The sequence below is a fragment of the Vespa velutina genome, chromosome 4, assembly GCF_912470025.1.
Source record: "Vespa velutina chromosome 4, iVesVel2.1, whole genome shotgun sequence".
Taxonomy (NCBI): domain Eukaryota; kingdom Metazoa; phylum Arthropoda; class Insecta; order Hymenoptera; family Vespidae; genus Vespa; species Vespa velutina.
In genome coordinates this window covers 8,971,453-8,997,441 of record NC_062191.1, presented here as the reverse complement: position 1 = coordinate 8,997,441, position 25,989 = coordinate 8,971,453, and the positions used below count along the sequence as shown (strand labels likewise).

The 25,989-nt window shown below is 30.6% G+C and overlaps 2 long non-coding RNA genes across 3 annotated transcripts in view; one reads left to right on the top strand and one right to left on the bottom strand.

Annotated features, from left to right (window-relative positions):
- Nucleotides 1–3,632: 3,632 nt before the first annotated feature.
- LOC124948940 overlaps nt 3,633–25,989 on the bottom strand; it is a 34,242-nt gene continuing 11,885 nt past the window's right edge. For both annotated transcript variants that reach the window (XR_007100911.1, XR_007100912.1), the window contains exons 3-4: nt 4,283–4,369; nt 3,633–3,726 (exon numbers count right to left, since the gene is read on the bottom strand). This is a non-coding gene — a long non-coding RNA (uncharacterized LOC124948940). The remainder of the gene's footprint in view (nt 3,727–4,282; nt 4,370–25,989) is intronic.
- Nucleotides 5,890–11,188, top strand: LOC124948939. Its single transcript, XR_007100910.1, has 3 exons — nt 5,890–6,255; nt 7,894–8,381; nt 10,531–11,188. It is a non-coding gene; the product is annotated as an uncharacterized LOC124948939 (long non-coding RNA).

The following is a 25,989-nucleotide window of genomic DNA, read 5'->3' as shown; positions in this document are numbered from 1 at the left end:
TATCATCTAAAAGAATTAAGAAATAATTGAATCGATACATTTAATTCGATTTATTATACTATATGTAATCTAATGGTACGATAAAATCTCGATTAATGATAAGCCAATCGAAAGTTTGGCGAACTCTCGTAATCGAAAACTCGGAAGCTCTATTACTTCGGACGTTTCCCGCGTCAAGTCCGAAGCAACATCAAGATCGCGTAATATCTTACGCAACGGAATTTCCTCCATGACAAGCGAGTAGAGCTCGCTTGCTCGCGTGAGTTTACGTTCGAAACGGTAACGTTGCTCTCGGCACGGCCCAAAGGTCATGATCAAGCGCGCTTTTTCTCTCGATGGAGTCACCAAGGTCAGCATCTGTCGCAGCCTCACTTCAAGAAGACATCGACTTTTTAATATGCAATTTATTGACCTTTCGACAATACCAAATTTCAATTTGTACGAGATAATCGTTTTGAGAAAAAAATTTTTCTTTTATATATTATATTTAATTATTTGTAACAATCTGAGGAGGCGAATGGACAATGATTTTTTGAAATTATCGAATTGAAATAAATTAGAAAATTCAAAGATAAAAGATCCAATGTTGTACAAACTGTTGGCTAACGTTTGGCTCGAGGGTTAACGAACAGCGGAGAACGGAAAGCGAAGAAAGATATTCGAAACGAGTCGTATTCGCATGCGTGTTCTGTACAAAGTAAGAAGGTTAGGTTAGATTCGACAGCTGTTCTGTTTCTCAGAACCCTGACCTTACATCTCCTTCGTACGACCTACGCGAAATTCAATTCAATTTAATTCTTTAAGTAAGAGTAAGAGAGAAAGAGAGCAAATAAATTGTTGCAGGAGTTTACATATATATTATGTATACAGTTAATTTATCGAGATTTATCATTTTATTTTTGTTAAGTAGATAAATAATATTTACCCAGATAATATCCATAACTATAAATAATAAATAATTATTGTACAAAGAGAATGTCGATATATATTATTATCCCGACAATTTCAACGAGCATGCTTATGTGTATGTAACAAAATTCGAACAGTGAAAAGAAAAGAAAAAAGAAAAAGAAAGAAGAAAATTTTCTCGTCGTATCATCAATGCCATTTATTCCAATGCAAATTGAATAATACACATAATGACAAAACTCGTAAGAAGTTTTATATCCATTACAGAGCACATGTTTATATTTATATATGATAGGAAAAAAAAAAAAAAAGAAAAGAAAAATACAGAAAAAATTTGCGTGTACAAAATACGAAGGAATAATGTACAGACAGGCCATTTGCAGATTATATTCAACCGTACAAAAATTATTTACACGACATTATGTCATTAAAGTTATAACATACCAGCAGGTGCTACGAAATTGTAATCGGCGAAACAGCTGCGAATGAACTCGACGTAAATCGATCCAAGAAAATTTTCCGATAATTTCATTGATAATAAATAGAATGGAATATACGATCATTTAAATCTTCCTGATTAATGAAAAACATGTATATAAGATAAATTTCGTAATGAAAATTATTAATGATGATTAATCATGGTTTATAACGAAAGCAAATATATGACAGTAATATAAATCGCGATAAAGTTATAAAGTTTTATCGTGATAACGTTGCACTATCGAACGAGCAAAGTATGAATAGAAATATAAATCAACAGGTCTCTCCCTCTCTCTCTCTCTCTCTCTCTCTCTCTCTCTCTCTCTCTCTCTCTCTCTCTCTCTATCTCTCTCTCTCTCTCTCTTTCTTTCTCTTTCTCTTTCTCTTTTTCTCTTGCTCTTTCATTCAGAAAAACGAAATAAATATAAAAGGAAAAACATATTTAACAGAAATTCATAAAGAAGTAAATATATTTATGTAACACGATTTTTTTTAATAAAACGAATTATCCATATTAATCACGAGACATTCACTGTTGATTCGATTGATATATGTACATACGATATGTACGTAATTGCTTTAAAACGTAATATATGTTTTTTACTTCGTTTGAGTTAAATATTAATTTTTCTTTGTTTCTTTTTTTAGCAAAAACTGGCCTGGCAACATAATTTTTAAGATTACGATCTTTATATGATTAAAATTATACGACGTTAAAATTGTCATTAATATTTTTTATAAGTAAACGAGTTAAATAGTACTTTTTGATATCTTTGAGTTCTTATCAAAATATAAAAAAATATTCTTCGAATGTACTAAAATAAACGGTCTATCGGTAGTTGCGTTACATGATTAAAATAAATCCCATGTAGCATAAATTTTATTATAATTAATAATAATCGATTACCCAAAGATCCATAAAATAAGATTAGTATAAACTAATTAGTCATCTCTATAATGATCTTTGCTTCAACTAGATCGAAAGTTTATCGATTTGATTTTGATTTATCTACGCAATTAGAAAAAGTATAGAAATCAATAAAATACTTAAATTAGTAATATACGAAACAACTAACAAAAAGATATTTGTCTTAAAATAAAAAAATCTTATTATCCCCGTTACAATTAAAAATATCATGAAATTATAAATTAGAAAATTAAAATATTTGCTTACTTAACTCTTCGTAAATCTTTGCAGAAGCCGTCACAGATGGCTTTACAGAATGATGTAAAATTTCGAGATAACTCTAATATCACGATATACGATCTTATTTACTCGGCCATAAAAGAAAATATAAATAAATCGATTGATTTTTATTTGCCGTATTTGTAATAACGTTAATTACGGTTAAAAATAAATTAAAATAAAAATATATGCTACGAACAAACACTGCCTTTAAAGGCCGCCTTATACGTAAAGCTGTAAATAATATCGTTGAAATTGATTAATTAAAAATAATATTCATGAAACTAAAAATAAAACAAATTATATAGAGAAAATTTCTTGAAATAAATATATCTAAAAAAGAGAAACAATTAATTTTTAACAAATAAAAAATCAACGGATACAATTGAGAAAAGTAAAATTATTAAAAATTAAATATTTTTCAAGCATAGTCTTCATGGAATTGAGTAAACTAACTCGACAATATTTACATATGATATATCATTTAATATAACAATATTGATCGCCAGGATCTTACTATAGGGATATATATATATATATATATATATATATATATATATATATATACATATCTAGAGAAAGCCAGTGCACAAGCGCACACACAAACACACATGTAAAGTTAAAATATGTGAAAGTATATAAAAAGTTAAAAATAAATATACAAAATATTAATTACCAGCAGATAGTTAACGTTTACTGCGGAATGTAATTATTCACTTTGTTATAATAAAATTACTAAAGTATTTAATTAATTATGAATTAAATAATACTGATTAATACTGATTAAATATATTAGAATAAGAGAACGAAGAGTTTATCGATAATGTTATCTGTAGGAAGTATCGTATAAAAATGAATAAAGAGAGTTCTTGACTTTAAACGAAGGTAAACATTCGATAATGTTTTGTTTAGGTTTACGCATGACGACGACGAAATCTCTTAGAATTACAAACGGAAACAATAACCTAATGTTCTATTAACTACATTAATAAATATTGTTTACTACGTATCTCTCTGTATTACCCTTCGTTCTTGAAATTTTTAAAAATAAACAAACTTACCTGAATGTATTATATGGAACAGCTACTAATAAAAAAGTTTTCGTACTCGACCTTTGGTTTTGCCATTTCTTAAAACAAGTATGACGAAAGCTGTAAAATATTGGATAAATATTAAATTGTTAGGAGTATACAATTCAATTATAATAATATTAAATTATATTATGATATATATATATATATATATATATATATATATATTTATGAAGTGTATATAGTGTATTAATGTGTACATTATGTACTATATATAGAAGTGTGTGTAAATTTTTATATTATATATATTCATGTATGAATCCATATACTATACATATATTATATATATATTCGTATAAATACGAAAATCAAATATCATATAAAACTCTATCAACCATAATTAATTACTCATGAATTATTAACTTTAACATCGTTAAAACGCAAAAAAAGAAAGTAAATGTGTACTAATATCATAAAAATAAGTAAGAATTATACGATATTACGTAATACTCCTCGGTGTAAATGACAATTTTATTTTTAGAAATATTTTTTTATTTTCTAAAATACTTTTTAAACACGATGTTTCTTATAAGTATAATCCTTCGAAAATAACTTATTCCGTCATTGATTAGTATATTTTAGAATGATATACGTTAAAAAAATGATACTAAATTACCTATTATTACGACGTAGACGTAGATCCTTTTGCAACTTGGTAATAGTTTCCGATCAAATATAATTTCTTCAGTGCCCGACAAAGTACCTAAACAAAAGAACATTTCATTTTAATTTCCTTCTATCTGCAATAGTTCGCTTATACGTAATTACGTTTTCTAAATTTAAAATGGAAGATTCGATTTTTTAAATTTAAAATAACAATAAAACTTTGTATAAATAATATTTTATTAATATACGTAAAATAAAAAAGACATTATGTATATATATATATATATATATATAAAATTAGAAAATATAATGAAAATAATCGGTCCATGTAATTCAGATAAATTTTAAATGAACAAAGAAATATAGATATTACTTTAATAATTAAATTCATTGAATTAAATATCGTTCCTTTTTATCTAATTTTATCCTTTTTGATTAAAATATAAAATTAAAGAAACTTTGTATCCTTCGACATGGTCTTTTACAAATATTTTTTCAATGTAATTTTTACAACATATTATTCAAAATTTATAATCTTTATTATACACATACACAAACACACGCACATAATCTATATCTATATTTATGGTATAATAATAAAATATATTTAATTTTAGTAAAAAAAAAAATTGCAAATATTACTTCAAAGAGTACTTAATTAATTTCATAAAAAAAAAAGTAAAATAATTCCAATCAACAAGAAAAATATGCGCCTGAACGTAATCGTTACTTTATTTTCTTCTGTTTCATTTTTTTCCCCGCCACTATAAACGATCTCAGTTGTTATCGTAGGTCGGCGACGCGCAAAAATAGCCATTTGAAAAACGAACACTTTTAAAAAGAACGAGACGGAAAACTAAGAGTGGGTGGTCCTAACATTATACATTACCGCGCAAAAACATATTCTTTATATTTTTTCGTCATCCTACATCTTCTACACCAAAGAACTACACCATGACGTAACAACGAACGATTATATTGCGATAACGAATAAAACGAAGAGAAATAAGAAATAAAAAAAAAAAAAAGGAAAGAAAAAAAATTAAATAAGCAAACAAATAAAGAAATAAATAAAGTATCATTTTTACAAAATCTCTCGTTAAACGATAAGTAAGAATCCTAGATTCCAATATCTTGAAATAAGAATAGAAATAGAAATGCTATGTCTTGATTGATTCGATCAATATCGACGGTGAATTTTGTTGCACTTGACTAACTGATTACGTCTTAAAAAGGAGAATAAAATAATTTGATCACTCCGAGGAGGGTATATATAAAATAAATAAATAAATAAATAAATAAATCTACATGAGCATCATAGAAGCGATACTATGGAAACGAACGTTAAACAAACTTTTTCGATGAACGATTAAAACGATTAAAATTATCTTCGTATCGTAATATCGATCTCTCATTTATTTATTGTTAATTCTCATTTTGCATAGATCATAATATATAAATAAGTGAATAGACGTAACGCGAAGAAAAAAAAATCTGCAAATGTGAAAAAAATGATAATACGAAATAATGAATACAAAGGAGCGAAATAAGTATAGCGAATGAAGAAGAGACAATGCGAAACGTAGAAAACAAAGAAAGAGCGCGGAAGAAGCATCATCACGTAATCAAGATATGCGTAAGCACATATCTAACCAGTCAACGACAGCATGGGTGAACGCGCGCGCGTATTCATATACACGAGCCTTCGTGGCGCGTGTAAAACACGCTCGGGTCGAGGCAGTGTCGTCTCTTTTTCCATATAAATGACAACATTCTACGTTCGATGCACCAAACAAGCAAACAACCAACCAACCAACCAACTAGTCAACCAACCAACCAACCAGCGAAGCAACCAACTACGACGACACAACTGCTCTGACAGCAGCACATGCGCGAAAACGTGACTTTCAAAGGCAAAACGTTGTCTATGACGTCGTTTTAAATGACGAAGAGGAAGAAGAGAAGAAAGAGATTCTGTACTTGGTAACGATTTTTACGTATAATATTACAAACAATTATGAACGTCGTTAAAAAAGAAAGCAGATAACTGAAATGAGATCGTAGCGAATAAATACCATCTCAGTCTAATATCCTTATTTCTGTGATATTTTTTCGATCGAAAAATAAATATAAAAATAAATCGAAACTATTCGATTAGAACGTATATCTGTAGTTACGAATTAAAATTGTTATATGTTTTGTATTTATATAGATACAAATTTAGTACCACGTACATATGTATATATATATATATATATATATATATATATACACGTGTACGTATATATAACATATTATATATGTTATGTATATAAGGTTTCTATATTCTACCGAATCACATAACTTATTTATGTAGATTTATATATACATACTTATACACAAATAGAAAAAACAATACATGAAGCAAATAATAAATATATTTACGTGTCATGCCAAAACGCATGTACGTATGTGTGTGTATATATATATAATGTATATGTATGTATATATATATATATATATATAATGCATATGTATGTATATATATATATATATACATATACACACACATATATATATATATATATACCCAGAAACATTTATTTACGTGCGAACAGTTTGGCTCACATCCATCGTCTACGATAGAAGTGCGAAAAACAGATAGACAGCTGCTATCGTCTCTATTAGAAGACACCCTCTCATTTCATTCCCACGAAAGATGATCGCAGAAGGCAACCGCGATTTTTCTATAATAGAACGAAGGGAGAACCGGTGGTTTCTTTGATCCTTTGACTTCCGCGGACTTAGCCTATGACGACCTATGTAGTATGTTATTCGTGATTTAGACCCGGAGCTAAACGCGAGGCCATCGACCCTCTTCTTTTTTCTTTTTTATCTTCTTCTTTTTTTTTTTTCTTTCTTTTATTTCTTCTTTTCTACCTGTTTCTACGTTTTACTTTGTTAGCCGCTCGCAAGCTGTTTTCTTAGAACAAAGAAACGATCTAACGACCGATCGATATATAATCATTTACACATTCATATTTCTTTACATAGATATTTTTATTGTCTTAAATAATTGAAATGAAATGAAGTAATATAACAAAGGTTAAGAATTAACAATCCTTTTTTTAAATCATTTGCTTCAATATACTTTTGTTAATTAAACCAATGGATATTTTATTATAACGAAAAACAAAATATTTTGAAATACAGATAAATCCAGGCATTCTCTGTAAAATCGTTAATTAAAAAATATAATATTATGCTATATTCAATTTATTAAAATTTTCCAAGGGAGAAAAATAGAGATACAAATACAAAGAGACAGACAAAAAGATAGAGAGAGATAGAAAGAGAGAGATAGAAAGAGAGAGAGAGAAAAAGAGAGAGAGAGAGAGAGAGAGAGAGAGATCGACTCAAATTCAATTCATTAAACTAAATATACATTTTAATTTTCTTCTTTAATTGATCCTAAATTACCTAACAAGCACCAAAAATGATTACGAACGATAAGTACGAAGAAGAATAAGAAAATAAAAGAGAAACTGCTAAAGACCGAAAAAAAGAAAAAGAAGAAAAAAGTGAAAATGACGAAGGTATCGATTTTCAGTGACAGGGTATAAGAATAATTTAAAACGGTAGGTGGAAGCACAAAGTCGACGCATATGGCTTAGGTCGTTGACCTGCAAGAACATACAGCAAGGTAGGCAAACAAGCGAGGACAGGGAGAGACTCCTCTCCTCCGACCCCTGCAACCCAGCCCGAAAGAAGAAGCGTTTCCTCATTGGTTCTCACCTGCACCAAATTCCTAGCTGGCCAACCTCGGTCATTGACCCTTCTTAGAAGAGCACGCGGAAGACCGCGATCGCTGCGCTCGTGCGTCTAAAGACCCACCTCATCGCCATCGTTCTCTTCTTTCCAGGTAGTTTTCAAAATCGATCCCTTCTTAAAAAAAATCGCTAAGCCCTTTGCCAAAAAGAAAAGAAAAGAAGGAAAAGAAGAAAGAAAAAAAGGATAGGAAAGAAGAAAAAAGAAAGAGAAACGAAGAAGTTCAAATTCCAAGTAATCCGACGACGAGTCGATCCTGTGAAAAATAAGAATAAAACTCACCAAGATGTCTAACGTAACGTGTATGTTATTATTTAGTCTTCCTTGAAGTTTCTCCGTGATAAATTTAACAATTATCGTATTTACGATTAATCATGAGCCTATAGAAAATTCTCATTGCCAACATCCCAAAGATCGTCTACATAATCGTAAATTAATATAATCGTAAATTGCTTCGTCCGTTTTTTCTATCTTTTTCTTTTCTTTTCTTATATTTTATTTTAATTTTTTATTATTATTCATTAGTTCGGCCATTAATTCTCGAAGAAGAAAATTTTTTCAACCGATCAATTCTCATCTACTTAAAGAAAAAAAAAGAAAGAAAAAAAAAGAAGTAAAAAGAAAATAAATAAAAAGAAGAGGAAGAAGAAATAAAAACAAAATAAAAAAAGTAAAAAAAGTAAAAAAAGAAAAAAAAAAAAGAGAGAGAGAGAAAATAAAAGGATAACATAGTCGAGTGGACACGTCTTGGTAACACGTGCCGAAATTTTCTAGTCGGTTTAGTCGATAAAATAAGTATCATCGATAATGATAGAAAAAGAAAATAAATTATCGTTCGCGTTGGTAGTTAATAATAAAATCGTCGGGGAATCGTATAGTCCTTGAATCGGCCGTTCAGCTACGATTCGTCCGGGTCTGCACGTGGAGCGATACCGGCTTTCAGAGGTCACGGGTAACGACTCGACCCGAGAGAGCAGAGCTCGTCTTCCCTATCGTTTGCTCTATCTGTGCAACGAGTTTCTCGACACGGCACACACAATATTAGAGATCTCTATTTAAACGTCTTCGTAATAATTCCATTTCATTATTTTCATTTTGATTACATCTAATTTTGAATACATCTAATTAATACATAATAATATACATGTAATAGTATCATTCGAGTTATTGCGAATATATCTTTGCACATTTCTAAATCAATTATGAAATCAAATAAATACCATTGGGAACTAATTCAAATGCTTAACGTTAATCGATGGTATCATTAAAATGTCCTCACGACATATACAGATCGTACTTGATGATAGTTGATAGATAGTAAATGACCGTTATCGTATCGTAAAATTGTACATATTATCATGTTAGAAGTGACAAACGATCAATTCATTAAATTTTCTTCAGGCACAACAATCATATTTCCTTTTTTTTTTTTTAATTTCGTTCAAAAGTCAAATCTCTTCGTATCCTATCGTCCGTCCGGATATTCCTTTTTTTTTTTTTTTCTTTCTTTCTTTCATTAGAAAAACAAATTCTCGATGAACACTTTCGTTAGTTAACAAAATGATTAGTTCAGACTATTATCTTGGCACATTAAATATCGAAAAATTCCTTGAATCTATTTTCGATTGAGACGATTAAGAATCGGTCGTCGACGCGTTATCAATTATGCGATCTCTGAAAAAAGTGATTAAAACCAAACGATGAGAGCCAATGATTGAATAAATGAGTAAGAAAGAGCGAGAGCGAGAGCGAGAACGAGAGAAAAAAAGAGAGAGAGAGAGAGAGAGAGAGAGAAAGAGAGAGAGAATTATCGTTGTACGTACCATAGAAGTCGTGGAAATTCTCAAGGAAAATTATCAGGAATACCCCGGATGAATCGTACTTGTTGATGTCACGCAAACAAACTATTGTTGCATAATTAGTTACAATGGACCTCGGCGAAGGTCGCGGACGAGTTACGCTCTAAGGAAATCCCACGAGTTTAAGAAAGTAGCTACGAATTTGTGTTACGTGTATTTACGATAATCATAAATAAGCTTCAAAATTTGCTTAATCTATCATTAAACGTAACGATAATGCTCACACAGTTTTACACAGTACTTTCTAATCTAACTCTAATATTTCGTTTTATTCTATTTTCTTTTTTTTTTTCTTCTTATCTTTATCTGTTTTTTATTTCTTTTTATTTATCTATCTATTTTTTTTTTTCTTTCTTAAAGGAAAGTTGACCCGAATTCAACTTACAGTTCATTTACCCGACGTAAGTTTTATTAAAACGAAAGTTTGGCGAAAATTAAGAAAATTCGATTCAACGTGTAAAATTCGCTTTTTATTTCTTTTATTTTTTTTTTTTTCTTTTTTATTACCGAAATAAATATTATCAACTGGATAGACCATTTTTATTTATAATTATTAATATAATACTAACGAATGATATTTTAAATGTCTTAGATAAATAAATATCGTTAAAAGATATTTAAAATAGAAGAAGAGATAAGATTAGAAATCGTGGTATATAGTGGGATACCAAAGACATTAAGAGAAATAAACGACTCTTCTTCGATAGTAGTACGAAAAAGGTTGCTGAGCGACGAAGAAAAACGACCAAATACGAAATGAGGAGTTACACCTTTGGAGTGCCGACCATTCCTACGAGAGGAAAGTTGTTTTCGCCAAAAAAGAATATCAGAGGAGAAGAATCTGAGAATCCGATGTAATTTACGTAATCAGCCCATTGCCGGCTAGATACCGGTAATACTGGCATCGAACACGGTGAGAAGAATAATACCGAATACGAGAATCGAAATGCCACATCCTGAGTTAACATGCATGCATACAGACCAACCACGGGAAATCGATAAACCGGTCACGTATACAAATGAACTTAGATATCTATAATACTGGCTCTATTTTAATTAATGCTCATAAGAATATTATTATAATTATTATTTATAACAGAAAATATGTTCTATACAAACGTAAGAACATCAGTGTAACATATATTTAATTTATAATTACTTACTTACCTACATATATCATATTTTTAAAAAATAATTTCTTGGAAAAAAATGTTTCAATTTTTACTCCTTGATAACTTAGATTGTATCGATTAATTATAATAAAAAAAAAAAAAATATATGTATATATATATATATATATATATATATATATGTGTGTGTGTGTGTGAGTACGCATTAGTTAGATATGTATTGATAAATATTAACGATAACATGTTTTTTTTCTCGACTTATTGCAAGCTTAAATTTATAATAATATTTATATAATTATATGATAATAATTTTTTAATGATAGAAAATTATGATCGATTATAATCAATCGTTGAATGGTTAATCAAAAATAAATTTTTGTTAAATAAGTGTAATTTAAAGGCAATATAAATATCGCAGTTGTGCAATTGCTGTTGATTCAACAAAACGCTTTGCTTAACTACTCAATATCCAAAACAGCCTTGACCTATAAACAGAAAGTCATTGCTAACAATACTATTGAAATTTTGGTATTCTATTTCTTTCAAAAGTATGGCTAAACTATAGTGGAAAATTCAAAATAGAATGAAAATGAACAAACAATCGATCTATAAATCTTCTAAAATTTAACCGATTAATATCAATAACATACTTTAGTTAATTTAACATTCGATTGAAGAAAATTCACATTCTATCTATCTATCTTCCATTTATAAAGAGAAAAATACAATTGTACGATATCAAATTTTCTACACACATATTTTTCGAGAATTATTCTGAAAAGTATAATTATCATTTCGTATTTTATTGTTAATAACTATCACACGCAATAAAAAAAAAAAATAAAATAAAATAAAATAAAATAAATTGAAAACAACGTGTCGCTCGTTGGGTTGCGATCATTCCAAAGCTTGATCCACAACTTTCGCATATTACAAGATAGATCTTTATATTTCAAATTTTATATTCACATGAATATTTTTAATTCAACATATCGTTTCTCCTCTTTTTCTTTTTTAAAATATATATGGGGTAAAATAAAATTGTTGAAAATGTAATCTTCTCCTACCAACTTAAAATAACTATTAGGTTATTATTGACTCTATCGGTATATACCTATATACAAAGAGGAAATTTCAAAATTAGAAGATAAGACTAATTTTAGCAACGATTAGAGAGATTATAAAGCGACTCGTTTCAACAACTAACCTTTAATGAACGACAAGATTATTCGTGACATTCGTGATTTTTCTGTCGCGTACCGACCGCAATCGAAAGTCTATTTGATACGATTTGAAACTTTAATACATTTATATTAAATCGCTCCAATGATTTCCATTTTGATTAACATTTGAAAATAATTTGAATTATTCAAAAGTCTTGAGTATTTCACTAATGATTTAAAATGGGCATTAAAGAAGGCTTAGCTAAATACGCTTCTCTAAGAAGTCGAAAGTAGGTCTCATCGTCGTCGTTGTCGTCGTCGTCGTCAACGTCGTCAACTTTGTCAACGTTGTCAACGTCGTCAACGTCGTCAACGTCGTGTTCATTGGACTGAGAAAGCATCGAAGGATGAGAAAATGGGTGCTTCCTTAATTTCGTGAATTCAATAAATTTCAATATGATTTTGGTTTGCCGACTTGGCACGTGTCCCGTTATTGAGAATCACTGGGCCGACGAGGCTTCCTAAACAATGCTCGACTCACTTTCACTTCGTCCCCACTGTTCCTACACGACTACCACGGCCGTCGACGTCTTCGTCACCATCATCGTCGTTATCGTTGTCGTTGTCGTTGTCGTTGTCGTTGTCGTTGTCGTTGTCGTCGTCGTAGTTGACGGCGACGTTCTCATCATCGTTGTCGTTAAATGTGAATTGTAACAAACATCGAATAACAATTAACTCACATTACATCTCTCGGAACACATATTTCTATTATTTTTCCATCCATCGATAAGATATAATCTTATCCACACATATAATTTTGTTAATCATCTAATCGTACGTTATTGAAGATGAGTGTGAAAGAAAATTACATGCCTTTACGAGGTCCGTCGTGAGTAGACGATCACATTAAGAGACACAGAGGGAAGTCATTCTAACCTGTTTAGTTAAACTCGATCAAAGTTTTGCAACTAACAAACAATAACTTAATATCAATATCATTAACCTTAATAAATATTCATATGTCATTGAATACAATAACCTGTGGACGGATGTTAATGATTTAATATTACAAATGTATTTCCTTTATTATCTCTTATATTTTTTCTTTTCGTTTCTTTCAGTTTTTTATTTCTTTCTTTTTTTCTTTTTACTTTTTTTCTTTTTTTTTTTTTTTTCCTTAACTTCCCTTTGATCGTCTGGTTCATAAAACGACATGATCGACCTATATTTCGCAAGAGAAGGAAACTAAAGCAAACGAGGAGAGGGAGAAGTGGTAATGGAAGGGAGGGGGAGAGAAGGAGGAAGAAGAAGAAGAAGAAGAAGAAGAATTTGCATGAATTCTCATAGGAGTTCGATACAATGCGATTATAGAAATATCTGGAACCATTTCGTAAGTCGAACGGCGGATCCACAGTTCATTGTTGTTGCGCGCGAACCTTCGTCGGGCGTCGATTGGTGCACGGCTTGAATTGAGCCTGGGAAGATTGCAAAAACGGAATTCTTATATTCGTACAACAATGGGACGGATGACCGTCGAATCCGCTCTAGATTTCAGAAACAATTCTATCCATGTTTCACAAATACATACACATTGTCGTTACATTATATGTAACTATGACAACTACTTTTTTTCCACGGATGTCTTCTTGATAATTACCATTAATATTAATTAATGATTACCACTAATATTAATCATTCTTATGATTAACATAATTATACACTGTCAACGCGAATTTTCTTTTTCAATAGTTGAAGAAACTTAAAAAAAAAAAAAAAGAAAAAAGAAAAAAAAAATTGATTTTTTTAATGAAACCTTCAAATATGTTTATTCTCACGTTATCTGTCTCTATCTATCTCATGTTTCTAAACTACCTTTATTACAATTATTACTGTAATAACATATGTACCTTTATTATCATCCATCTTATCTCACGTTTCTCTAACATATCTTTATTACAATAATTAAATAGACTCAACGCAGACAATATGATAGAAATTCCCAAATTTTAGATTTTTTTTTTTTTTTGTCAAGAAACTTAGAATATGTTTTACAATTATCGTCAAAATGATTAGTTATTCCTTTACACATTCCTTATCAATAAAATTTAATTTTTCCTTCAAAAGAAAGCAACAAAGTATATCTATAAATCATTGAAAATCTTTTCCTCGATCTTTAACCCTTCCTTTTTCTTTCATTCGGTCTACCACAATATCGAAGGTGTTTTGTCCCGTTTATTGTGGCAGAATGGTGTCAGTTACATAAGGTCTCCTGCCGTGCCCAGAAGTATCAAGGATTGGTAGAGAAAGATGGAAAAAGTGAGAAAGAGAGAGAGAGAGAGAGAAAGAGTGAGAGAGAGAGAGAGACAGAGAGAGAGAGAAAGAAAGAGAGACTGTTGCTTACAGCTTGACGACCGGATAAGAAGAAACAGAAGAAGGAGAAAAAGCAGAAGAAGCAAAAGAAAAGGAAGAGGAAAAAGAAAAAAAGCAAAAATAAGGAACAGTGTTGGTATCTCTCTCGGTGTGGGCTCGAGAAAGGAAAAGAAAAAAGAAAGGACCAGTGAAGAAGGGATAGTAGAGGGGAGGAAGGAACCTCGTGGCGAAGAAGCTGGAGGGAAAGACATGAATGTGATTCGAGAAAAAAGGAGAAAGATAAAAGGAGATAGACGAACAAAAAAAGAAACGAAACGAAACGAAACGGAACAGAACAAAACGAAACGACACGAATGAAATAGAAGAAGTAAAAGAAAAGAAAAGAAAAGAAGAAAAGAGAGAGAAAAAGAGAAAGAGAGAAAGAGAGAGAGAGAGAGAGAGAGAGAGAGAGAATGAGAGAAAGAGAAAGATCGCGTCTACCTATACGAGAGGCACGAATGGAAGTAAGGAAGGAAAGGAGGTAGGGCCAACGAACACGGAGATAGGACGAAAATTGACCAATGACGAGCCGGTACCGCCATGGTTCTTTTTACAAAGCACGATAAGGGGAGCGAGGAGGTGAGAAAAGTGAAAGTTCGTTCTAAGCCGGCAGAGCTAATATCTCCCTACCTTCCGCCTATCCCTTCCACAATTATCGTCCTATCCCTTTCTCTCTTTCTTTTTCTTTCTCTTTTTTATTCTACGTCGATCCCCTCTGTTTCCTACCACTCCCCCTTTGCTCTTCAACACCTATATTCGTCATCCTGACGAGTAGAGTTCCGTACGGCATCAAAATTTTTTTCCTTCCACGTCACTATCTCCTCGATTATTTTTCTTTTTTTTTTTTTCTTTTTCTTCTTTTTTTTTTTGTTTTTCTTCTTTTTTCTTTTTTTCTCCTAATCAACATCTTAAATAAATCTTTTCGAGAAAATTCCTAAGATATGAATAGATGATATACGACATAACTTGTACGACATAAAGTGTTTTTATGGAATTTGATTTGTCACGTTTGCCATCTCTTCTTTCTCTTTTTTTTATCCTTTCTTTCTTTTTTTTTTTTTTGTCTTCTTCTTCTTCTTCTTCTTTTTCAACTTGCACTTCGTGCATTTGTAAAAACAAAGCTAAATAATAATAAAAGAAAAGAAAGAAAAAGGAAAGAAAAGGAAAAATAAAAAGAAGAAAGAAAGAAAAGGAACATCATCGAATTTCCGCGATTAATATCTATCCCCGGAATAGATGCTGCACGGTATATCGGCCGTCAAGGCGATACGTGTAAACTATTTGTTCCTATCTAAAGCAACTCGTCGAAGTTTATTGGTGGGGTTGCTTAGGTGAAGCGAGCAAGCAAGCAAGCAAGCAAGCAAGCAAGCAAGCAAGCAAGCAAGCAAGCGAGCAAGCAAGCAAGAAGCAAGCAAGCAAGCAAGCAAGCAAGCAAGCAAGCAGGCAGGCAGGCGGCCAGGCACTCCGGCGCCCTCGATTTCACTTTCATTACGAGGCCAGAGAGCGCTTCGCTTTACGCTCATTCACTCTCGTTCGTATGTACTTATATATATAAATATATATATATATATATATATGCACGTGTATGTATGTACACATGTGTGTGTGTGTGTGTGTGTGTGTATGTGCGTGTGAGCGCCCGTGCGTGTGTGTATTGGTACGCATCGTATGTTGCATGTAAGCACATACGTGAGTACCAACCAATGCGAGAAGAACGTATGTATGTATGTATATACAACCTACCTATCCGATCTTTTTTTTTATCTAACTATATCTCTCTCTTTCTCTCTCTCTCTCTATCTCTCTCTCTTTCTTTCCTCTCTCTCTCTCTCTCTCTCTCTCTCTTTCTTTCTCTCTCCGTCTACTATCTATCTATCTGTCTATCTTTCTCCCTCTCTTGGTTGATTTTTATTTATCCTAGGCACCTCGTTATCGACCGTAAAAATAGAAACGAGCGAGCGTGTCTTCTCGAGAGCGCGATGACGCGATCGTCGATCCTTTCGAAGGAGAGTCCTCCTCCTCCTCCTTCTCCTCCTTCTATTCCTCCTGCTTCTTCTCTTCCTCCTCCTTTCCTTACTTCGCTTGTCAGACTATAATACTATCTACGATAATCGAGCGTGGGACGAAGTATTTACAGTTCCGAAGGCAAAGCAATTTTCGCTATTTCTCTCGACTACGATCGATTTCTCATTTAAATCCTTCCCGAATCTTATACACTTTACTTAAAAATAAATTCCATTAACAGAACTTAAATGATACAAAAGAAAATTTGAAGATTTACATTTCCTTGTTAAATGTTAAACGGATTTAGAATCGATATTACGGATTCTCTTATATTAGATTATAGCAGATATTTTTAAAAAATTTATTTTATTATTTGTATTAGCTTACAGTCGTCGTGATCATTTTGAAATATCTATATGTATCGCTTTTAGAATTTTTCTAATATTATAGTAAAAAGATAACGGCCCAACATCCTTGAGAATTTTTAGATAACGCGAAATAATCCCATTTATGTTGAGTCATCTAAACATTTCGCACTGACGTAACACAGGTAAGTAGATATAATAGAATTTTCAACGTGACGTTCGAAGAGATAATTGGTTTGTATTATCTACTATATAAACTTAATAATTTTATGGATAATCGAGTTATTTCGTTCGATTATCGTAAATAAACACCATCGAAGAATTTATCTTATTATACTTTGAGTATAAACTTAGAGGAGGTAAAATATTCGAAAGTATTTCCTGTTAATTCATATCAATGATACCTAAGCTTTCATCTTCCGGTAAAATGAAATTACGAAAAGACGAGGTCGAACACGGTAATGCACGAAGTTGTTCTCCAGGAAAGACGGTGCAATTAATATCTCGAAATGAAGTGCTTTAACCTCGCGAAAGGAGCGAGTTCTTTGTAATAACTGCAGTCAGGTATATATATCGCGATTATTGCAGATTGCAAAAGAGGCCGCGCGCGAACGCTTAGCGCGATCCGCAAATTACTTTGCGCGAGACGTCATTAAAAGATAATTAAGAAGATTACACGTCCTCGTAAAATAACGTTCGAGTTCATTTGAACGCGAAAGAGAAAGAGAGAAAGACAGAGGGAAAGAGAAAGAGAGAGAGAGAGAGAGAGAGAGAGAGAGAGAGAACGACAGTCTTTCTCTCTCTTTTTCTAGCGATATAAAGAAAACACACATACATAGAGATTTTTTCCAATATAATATAAAACTTCCGACAATATATTCTATCGACGTTCTCTCGAGTTGAAATCGACTCGAACGACGTTACATTAACACGACTTTTTATTTTTTTTTTTTTATTTTTTTTTTTTTTTTTCATTCCTTTCTTATATTCCTTTCGTAGAAATATACTTTATTTAGAAATAAACTTTATAAATTAATTTATAGAAGAAACACTTAAGCAATGACTTAATCTGACCTTAATTACTATCCACCGATCGTCCTTACACGGATACGCGTTCTTTCTATCGATATAAACACAAAGCATTTTACAAAGAGAAGATTTAACGAAGTAATGTAATATTTCCACAAATCGAAAATTGCGGAAATGCCTTAACGCGTACGAGTTAAGATAAATCGAATGGAAAAATAGACACATGATAAAATATTATGAAACTTTAAAATTTGTTATCAGTGACAATTAACATTTATTTCGATTCGTTAAACGAAGATAATATATAAAAACGCGACTGGAATAAGGATAAATCTGTTTTAACGAATAAGAAAAAAGGTAATTAATTAACCTTTAAGATTATTCGGCAAAGAAAAAAAAAAAAAAAGAAAAAACAAAACGATGCACTAATTTCGTGTAATCTTTTTTTTTTCAATAGGGATATCGACCGATTAAAACAATCGCGTCGTTCGTGAACACGTTTCGATCGTTTTTTATGTTCGATAGACGGAAGAAAAGATAACACGATTTATCAAAGATACCGCGCAAATTTGAAGCGCCAACGTTCGAACGACCAGGAAACGGCAATTAATCGAAAGTAATCTCAAGAGGCCTCGAGTACGCCGCGAAACGGCGGAACGATTTACGAGACGATCTAGCTCTCGACGATGGGGTGAACGAATACCGTGGATAAATCGATTGCGTAAGAAGCAGAAAGTATAGTCCACAACGCGTAATTCGCCATCGAGATTGCATCCTGCAAACTTGAGAATCACGATTCTCTTTTAATGTTATCGCACTCGAATATCACCAACATTAGTCATTAATACGTTGAATTCCATAAGGGTCATCCATGGTTCCACAATTTTTACAAGTATTATCTTAATCGTTTTTAAGATTTCTTTTCTGACATTTAAAAGACCAGATTTCATAGAATTTAATGTAATGTATAGAATTAAATATTACAGACAATAAATACTTTCATATCTTTTATATATAAAATATTGTTATAAAACGTATTAGAAACATAAATTCTTCGATTTGTATAAAATTGATTTGTTAATACATTCGTAAATTATTAATTTAAATTGATTAAATTGATAAAATACATCGATTAATATTATTTTCGAAACATTTGTTTTTATCTTTTTTATTTTATATGATCTTAAAATAGAGAAAAGTGTAACAGACGATTATCTCAAAAAAAAAAGAAAAAGATAAAGAGAAAATAACTTTTTTACGATCTTTAAGTTTCATACAAAAATCGGGAAATGTTTATTATGCATGCGTTTGTATTAATTATTTTGAATGGCCGAACAGATTGACTTAAAATTTATATAAAAAATAAACTTATTATCCGACCAATGATCCATAAATAATTTTGATTCAGTCCAATTTTCATTTTTAAGGTGGCAGTATTATCAAAAATGGAGAAAAATTCTTAATAAATCGCTAATCCAATTTTACGAAATTGACAAATTTTGAGAAACCCATTTAAAAATAAAAATCGATCGAACGACGATCGAGATGACACAAATGAACAAGGAAAAAAAGAAAAAAAAAAAAAAGAAATAAACATCTTCTTTTCCTCCTCCTCCTGACTCGTAAAATAATTACAAAGTTCTATCGGCTTAACACTTAATTATTTATACAAAAACAAGTCGTTTTATCTTAAAATAAATTCTAGAAGCTCCCATCTCAAGATAAGGAAGCTGTTAATACAAACACATTATTGATCGATGACGAGTCAACTCATTATTTTACACTCATTCTCTGTTCATCATTTACTTATCGTTTAACAAGTTCATTCATCTTTAACGAGATTTACAAATTTAAGTTATACTTCAAAATTATGAGAATTTCGATGTGTGAAAAGATTTTTAATACTGAATATTTTATGAAAAATAATCAGTTTTTTGTTTAAACAGACATTTGTTTCTTCATAATTTATTCGGTCAACAATATGTCAATGGAAGTTACATTGAATCAATTAATTAAATATTAAAAAACAGTATAAAAATTTATTATCTCCTTAAAAAAAAAAAAAAAAGAAAAGAAAAAAAATCAGACAGTATAAATATATTTTTTGATAGTTGATAGACTTGATATTAATTTAATCTTAACAAAAAAATTCTCTCTCTCTCTCTCTCTCTCTCTCTCTCTCTCTTCCTCTCTTTCTCTCCATAAAATAACACATTGAATAAAATATGAAAATTTTATTAAAAGTCCATATTGATTTAATATGAAAACAATGTAATTGATATCTAAGAGATAAGATTCGTTCATAGTCGACCCTTAGCTGTTTGTTTTATATCAAAGAGTTATCATTATCTGTAATCGAATATTCCTTCACTCGAATGCAAATAAACGTAGATTTCAATAATATATAGGTATGTGTAAATCAATATTAACAACGTGGCTTCGCTTTATACCGGTTGCAGTACCGATAAAACGCATCGAGCGTGAAAGGAGGTTGAATAAGATTTTTCTCAGCTTCGAGGTAAACGCGAACAGGTGCCTCGTAGTTACTCCGATCAACATCCCCGCTGACACGTTTTCCTCGAAGCAATTAGAGCATGATTACAGGAAGAAAGAGATAGAATAAATCGAGGGAAAAAAATTTCAAATTTGAATTCGATTTATTTCATTACGGTCAGTCACGTGAGAACATGACAACGATCAAGGGGACACAATTTACCTAAGACCTAAAACACGTTGTACGAGTTAACTTAACACGAAATTTATATTCTCTTAAAAAAAAAAAAAAAAAAAAAAAAAAAAAAAAAAAAACGGAGTCGTACATACTTAAAGTCTAACGTCAACCAAACTCTATACTGTTGGAGAAACTAAGAAAGGATTTGTTTTTATATTTTTTTTTATTTTATTCTTTTTAATATTTTTTTTTTCTTTTTTATATATACCTACCCATATAAAAAGAACACCATCAAAGCGTTTTCACTCTTGATGATTTCTAGTGAATATTTACTAACAGCAAAAAAAGCGACGATACTTGACGAATGACCATTGAATCCAAATACATTTAATACTTCTGTCAATTAACAGATTCATAATGTTTGCAACGAAGTCCTATCGACAGAAAAAGAATCGTGTATTATCAATATACGAAAACGACAGATTTAAAAGATTTTGAAAATATTTTAGAAAATTTTATATGTATCTTTAAACGACATAACAGATAGTACATAGTAAGTATAATAGATGCAATAAATATCTTTATACCTGCAATGCATATACGCAAATATACTTAAAGTAACTTATATACTTATACAAAGTATAAGTATCTATATATGTAGATATAATAGATAGTATACGGAACATATATTACACGTACTATACAATAATTATGTAATAAAAGATACAGAGAGAGAGAGAGAGAGAGAGAAAAAGATAGAGAAAAAGTAAATAATATAATGTATATAGTACTATGTATGAGTGTGAGAATATAATAACAGCATGCCAACATAATAGTATCGATATGGATAACAAAAAGACAAAGTAACTGTGCGAGTGAGAGCGTTCGTCTCCAGAAAGAGCGACATAATCGGTGAAAGTAACATAAGTTGACTACCTTGGCCTTTGGTTACGAATGCTTAGGATAAAGTCAGTCAACAGCGAACGAGAGCGCCTATTCCATAAAGGGGTACATAAGATGGCTATTGGTAGTGGAAGACGGTCTCCATCATTCGTCCTCTTTCGTTTATTTCTTCTTTAAGAATTCGATGAAGAAAGAAAAGTAGTACGAGTATCAAAAAAAAAACAAAAAAAACAAAAAAAAAACAAAAAGAATAGAAAAAAGAAAGAAGTATACTTGCGTATTGAATGTTCACACATAACGATTTGCCTGTGGGCTGTGCAAAATATTTCGCATCACTAAAACGAAGGCCAAGGTCATCTGAAAGACAAGGACACATCAGAGAAAGCTTCGAATTTACCAAAGCTTTCTCTCTCTCACTCTCTTTCTCTTTCTCTCTCTCTCTCTCTCTCTCTCTCTCTCTCCCTCTCTCCCTCTCTCCCTTTCTCTCTTTCTCTTACTCTAACAAATAATGAATTTTAAATGTATTTTGTGCCAATATTTTTTTCCTGATAGTAGAAGTATTCTTTAAATCAAATATAAATTTAACAGACACGAATTTAGCTCGGATCTTAATAAATATCATAATAGATATTATATACATACACATACATATATACATTCATACATACACGGCGTTTATTTCCCATTTTTAAATAATTTATGAATAATTATTATCATCATAATTATTTTGTTCGTTCAAAAATAAAATTAATCCGTTTAAAAATTAAATTTGAAATATTTCTATCATGATATTCTACAAGAGAATATAAAACGATTAAATATTAACACGTTTAATGCCATGGATGTCATAGCGACCTACCGCACAATTTTGCAAACTTTATTTAAAACATTTTTAACATTCGTTGTATAATAATCGAAGTAAAATTATTCTTAATAAAAGCTAATTCTAAGGGAAAAAGAAAACAAAGCTATTCATATTAAACAGAACTATATGTATTTCTCTGTCTAACATAATCCTAATGAAAGCGTTCTTATATGAATACATATGTATATATATACATATATATATATATATATGTATATGTGAAATGATTTAATTAAAACATTATACGAATCGAGTATACTAGCAAATAAAAAAAAAAGAAATATCATACACCTAATAATCAATAAAATTTTTCAATCGAATTCAATACAAAACGAATCTCCTTTATATTTTCTCTTATTTCCGGATTAGAATTTTCTTGTAATATCGAATACATATCGTTTAGTTGAGTATGTTGGAGGATACAAAAACGGTGCAAGACATCCGCAAGTACGAACGGAACGACGAGTCGCGCTCTGTAATACCGTGACCTTGACTCTGACTAGCCGAGCAGCCAGCTGCTCGGCCAGGAATAAGCTCGATGCTCGGTTACCATGTTGCGCCGCTAATATTAGCGTGCACAGCCGCGTGCACTAAGAACGACCCAGTGACGAACGCGTTCCCGGTGCATCCAATGTAACTCTTACTATTTCCCACGAACACACTCTCTCATCGATCTGTCGCAAATTCGAGAAAGTTGGGACAAGTTAAACGTTTCCGGATTTTCCGCTAGGCGAACTTATTAGTTCAATGATCTGAACACGAATTGAATCATTAAAATTTTTCTTAATGTTAAGCATATAGATGATGACATACATATATTTTTAATTATGTTGCTTTTTAAAATTCCCATTTAAAATATGCATTCAAATGAACATTATAGAATATATAAATGCAAAAGTAGATTTAATCTGACGATATATAAAATTAATAAAATAAAATATATCTTAGAATAATCATTATTAATGAAATAAATTCGTTTTTATTCGATGGCCAAAACAGAAATGTCATTTAATCGTATTAATTAATAGAAATTAAGGAAATTTATTAAGAATCTAAAAAACGAGAACTCCATCGAGTTGGGTTGATGTTTAAATTTAAAAAAAAAAAAAAATTCAAAAAGTGGAGTTAATCAACTTGGCTTATGAATTGATATTTCAATCGAATTTCGATTAATCTCTACAATCTAAATGAAATCAACTATAATAAATCGTTGTAGTTATGTTTTCCTTCGATACTTGTCAATTGTCATTTATCTCGTCAATTATGTCTATAAATTTAAAGAGACGTATAGAATACTATAGAATACTGTATATATGGTATTAACAATTTTCCATCATATATCAAATTATCACAAAATGGACGTATATATACGCAAAGGACGTATCAAATTTCTAATCGAATTACCTAAATGAAATCTAACAGACTTATTGTTTAACATAATTTCGATTTTTTCTTATGCTACTCCTCGATTATTATCTCTCTTTAATTATTCTATTAATTATACCATCTTAATAATCCTTTTTTCTATATTTTAACAATCTTTCAAAAATCTACCTTCAATATTAAAGTTAAACAATAACACCACTCTAATAAAAATAAAATTAATAATTAAAAATAAAATTAAGATTCATTCATATATATATATATATATATTTTTTTTTTTGTACTTTAATTATAGCTTTGTTAAGATATGACGATCACCCGTATCAATTCCCCTTCCGATATTCCAAAATGATAAGAGATTCTTGCTGGAGTAAACGAACAAGTGAATTTCATCATCGTAAATCTTTGAGAATGCTACTGATGAAATTATCGAAGTCTTCCGACCAGCAACAACGCATATATATGTGTACATATATATATATATGTGTGTGTGTGTGTGTGTGTGTGTGTGTGTGTGTGTGTGCGTGTGTGTGTGTGTGTGTGTGTATGTATGTATATATATATGCATATATGACGTCATCGAAAAAAATATTTGCGATTATTTTATGCTTATGTATATTGAAACGATGAGTAGAAGAAATTGTGACATCTGGAAGAGGGATGAAGAGGAAGGCAGAGAGAAAGAGAAAGATAGAGAGAGAGTGAGAAAGGGAGGAAGACAGAGAGAAATAGATAGAGAGGAAGGGAGAGAGAGAGAGAGAGAGGGAGGGAGGCAGAAAAAAAGAGAAAGACAGAGAGGAAGAAAGAGAGGAAATATTGACAAGAAGAAGGGCGTCATACAAAATGGAAAATAACAATAACAAGAGTAGACCCCCTGCGACTCATATCTCTTCTCCATTGCAACACCCCCAAGAAATGGCCTGACCTGACGCACTTAAGAATTATCGATACGATATCTTTCTCTCTTTCCAATTCTCATGATATATTTCTCTTCCTCTTCTCATATATATTCTTCTTTTTCTTCTTCTTTTTTTCTTCTTCCTCTTCTTCGTTTTCTTCGTTTTCCTCTTTTAACTTTGTCGTCAGTAAGTTAACATAGATTATTTTCGTTAATGATATCTATTTTAAAAACGTATAATTTTACAAATATAACTTCTCCTTATAACCTTCATTCCTCCTCCCCATCCACCTCCCAACCCTTTATTTTCTTTCTGTAAATAAATAAAATAGAAATTTTGTTTCTCTTATAATACTTTTAATATATAATATTATAATATAATATTCTTATTGTTTATTCTTTATTGTTAATATTATAATATTCTACATTTCTTTAAAAATGATTTCAAAATTAATTATTTATAAATTTATCTTTATTATTGTTCAGGTTAGATATAATTATAATAATTCGATGATTTAAGGAGATCTATCCGTTTATTGTACTTAATTATTTATTAAAAATTTTACGAATACGATGATACGAATCGCGATTATTTGCAGGACTGTTTCAAAGTGGAACGCTTATTCAGCATCAAATATCGACATTTTCAATGTCGAAATACGAAAGAATCGAAGAATGTATTACGTTGATCGATTATAACGTAAACTCTTACAAGTTCTTCGTTGAAAAATAATTTCAAATCTTGCATAAGTTTAAATCGTTTCTCTTATTAAAATGAAATATCTTTTTATCTAGTTATACATAAATATAATACTTAGATATAATTTTGTCGATAGATCGATTAGCATACATTTTTCTATAAATATAGATCATGGTACTCACCGTTTATCATTCTGAGGCAACAATCATTTGATATACAGGATGTTTTAGAACTTGTGGACTTAATTTCACTGGCAGTACATTTAGCACATTAAAATAAGAAAAATAAGTTCATATAAACATATGTCCGACACGATTTTGTTCCTAAGATATAGACGAATTTCTATCTTCCAATAATTTTATTGATAAACTGATAAAAAATTCTTCATTAAAAACAAACAATTCCCGAATAAATAGATCAGTCGTAAAAGATCCAATCAATAGGTCATCATGATCACTGAACTTAAATCCAATAGATTTTTATCTATGGGGACTAAAGCAGTTAGAGTTTATAACATATCACTAGATAACT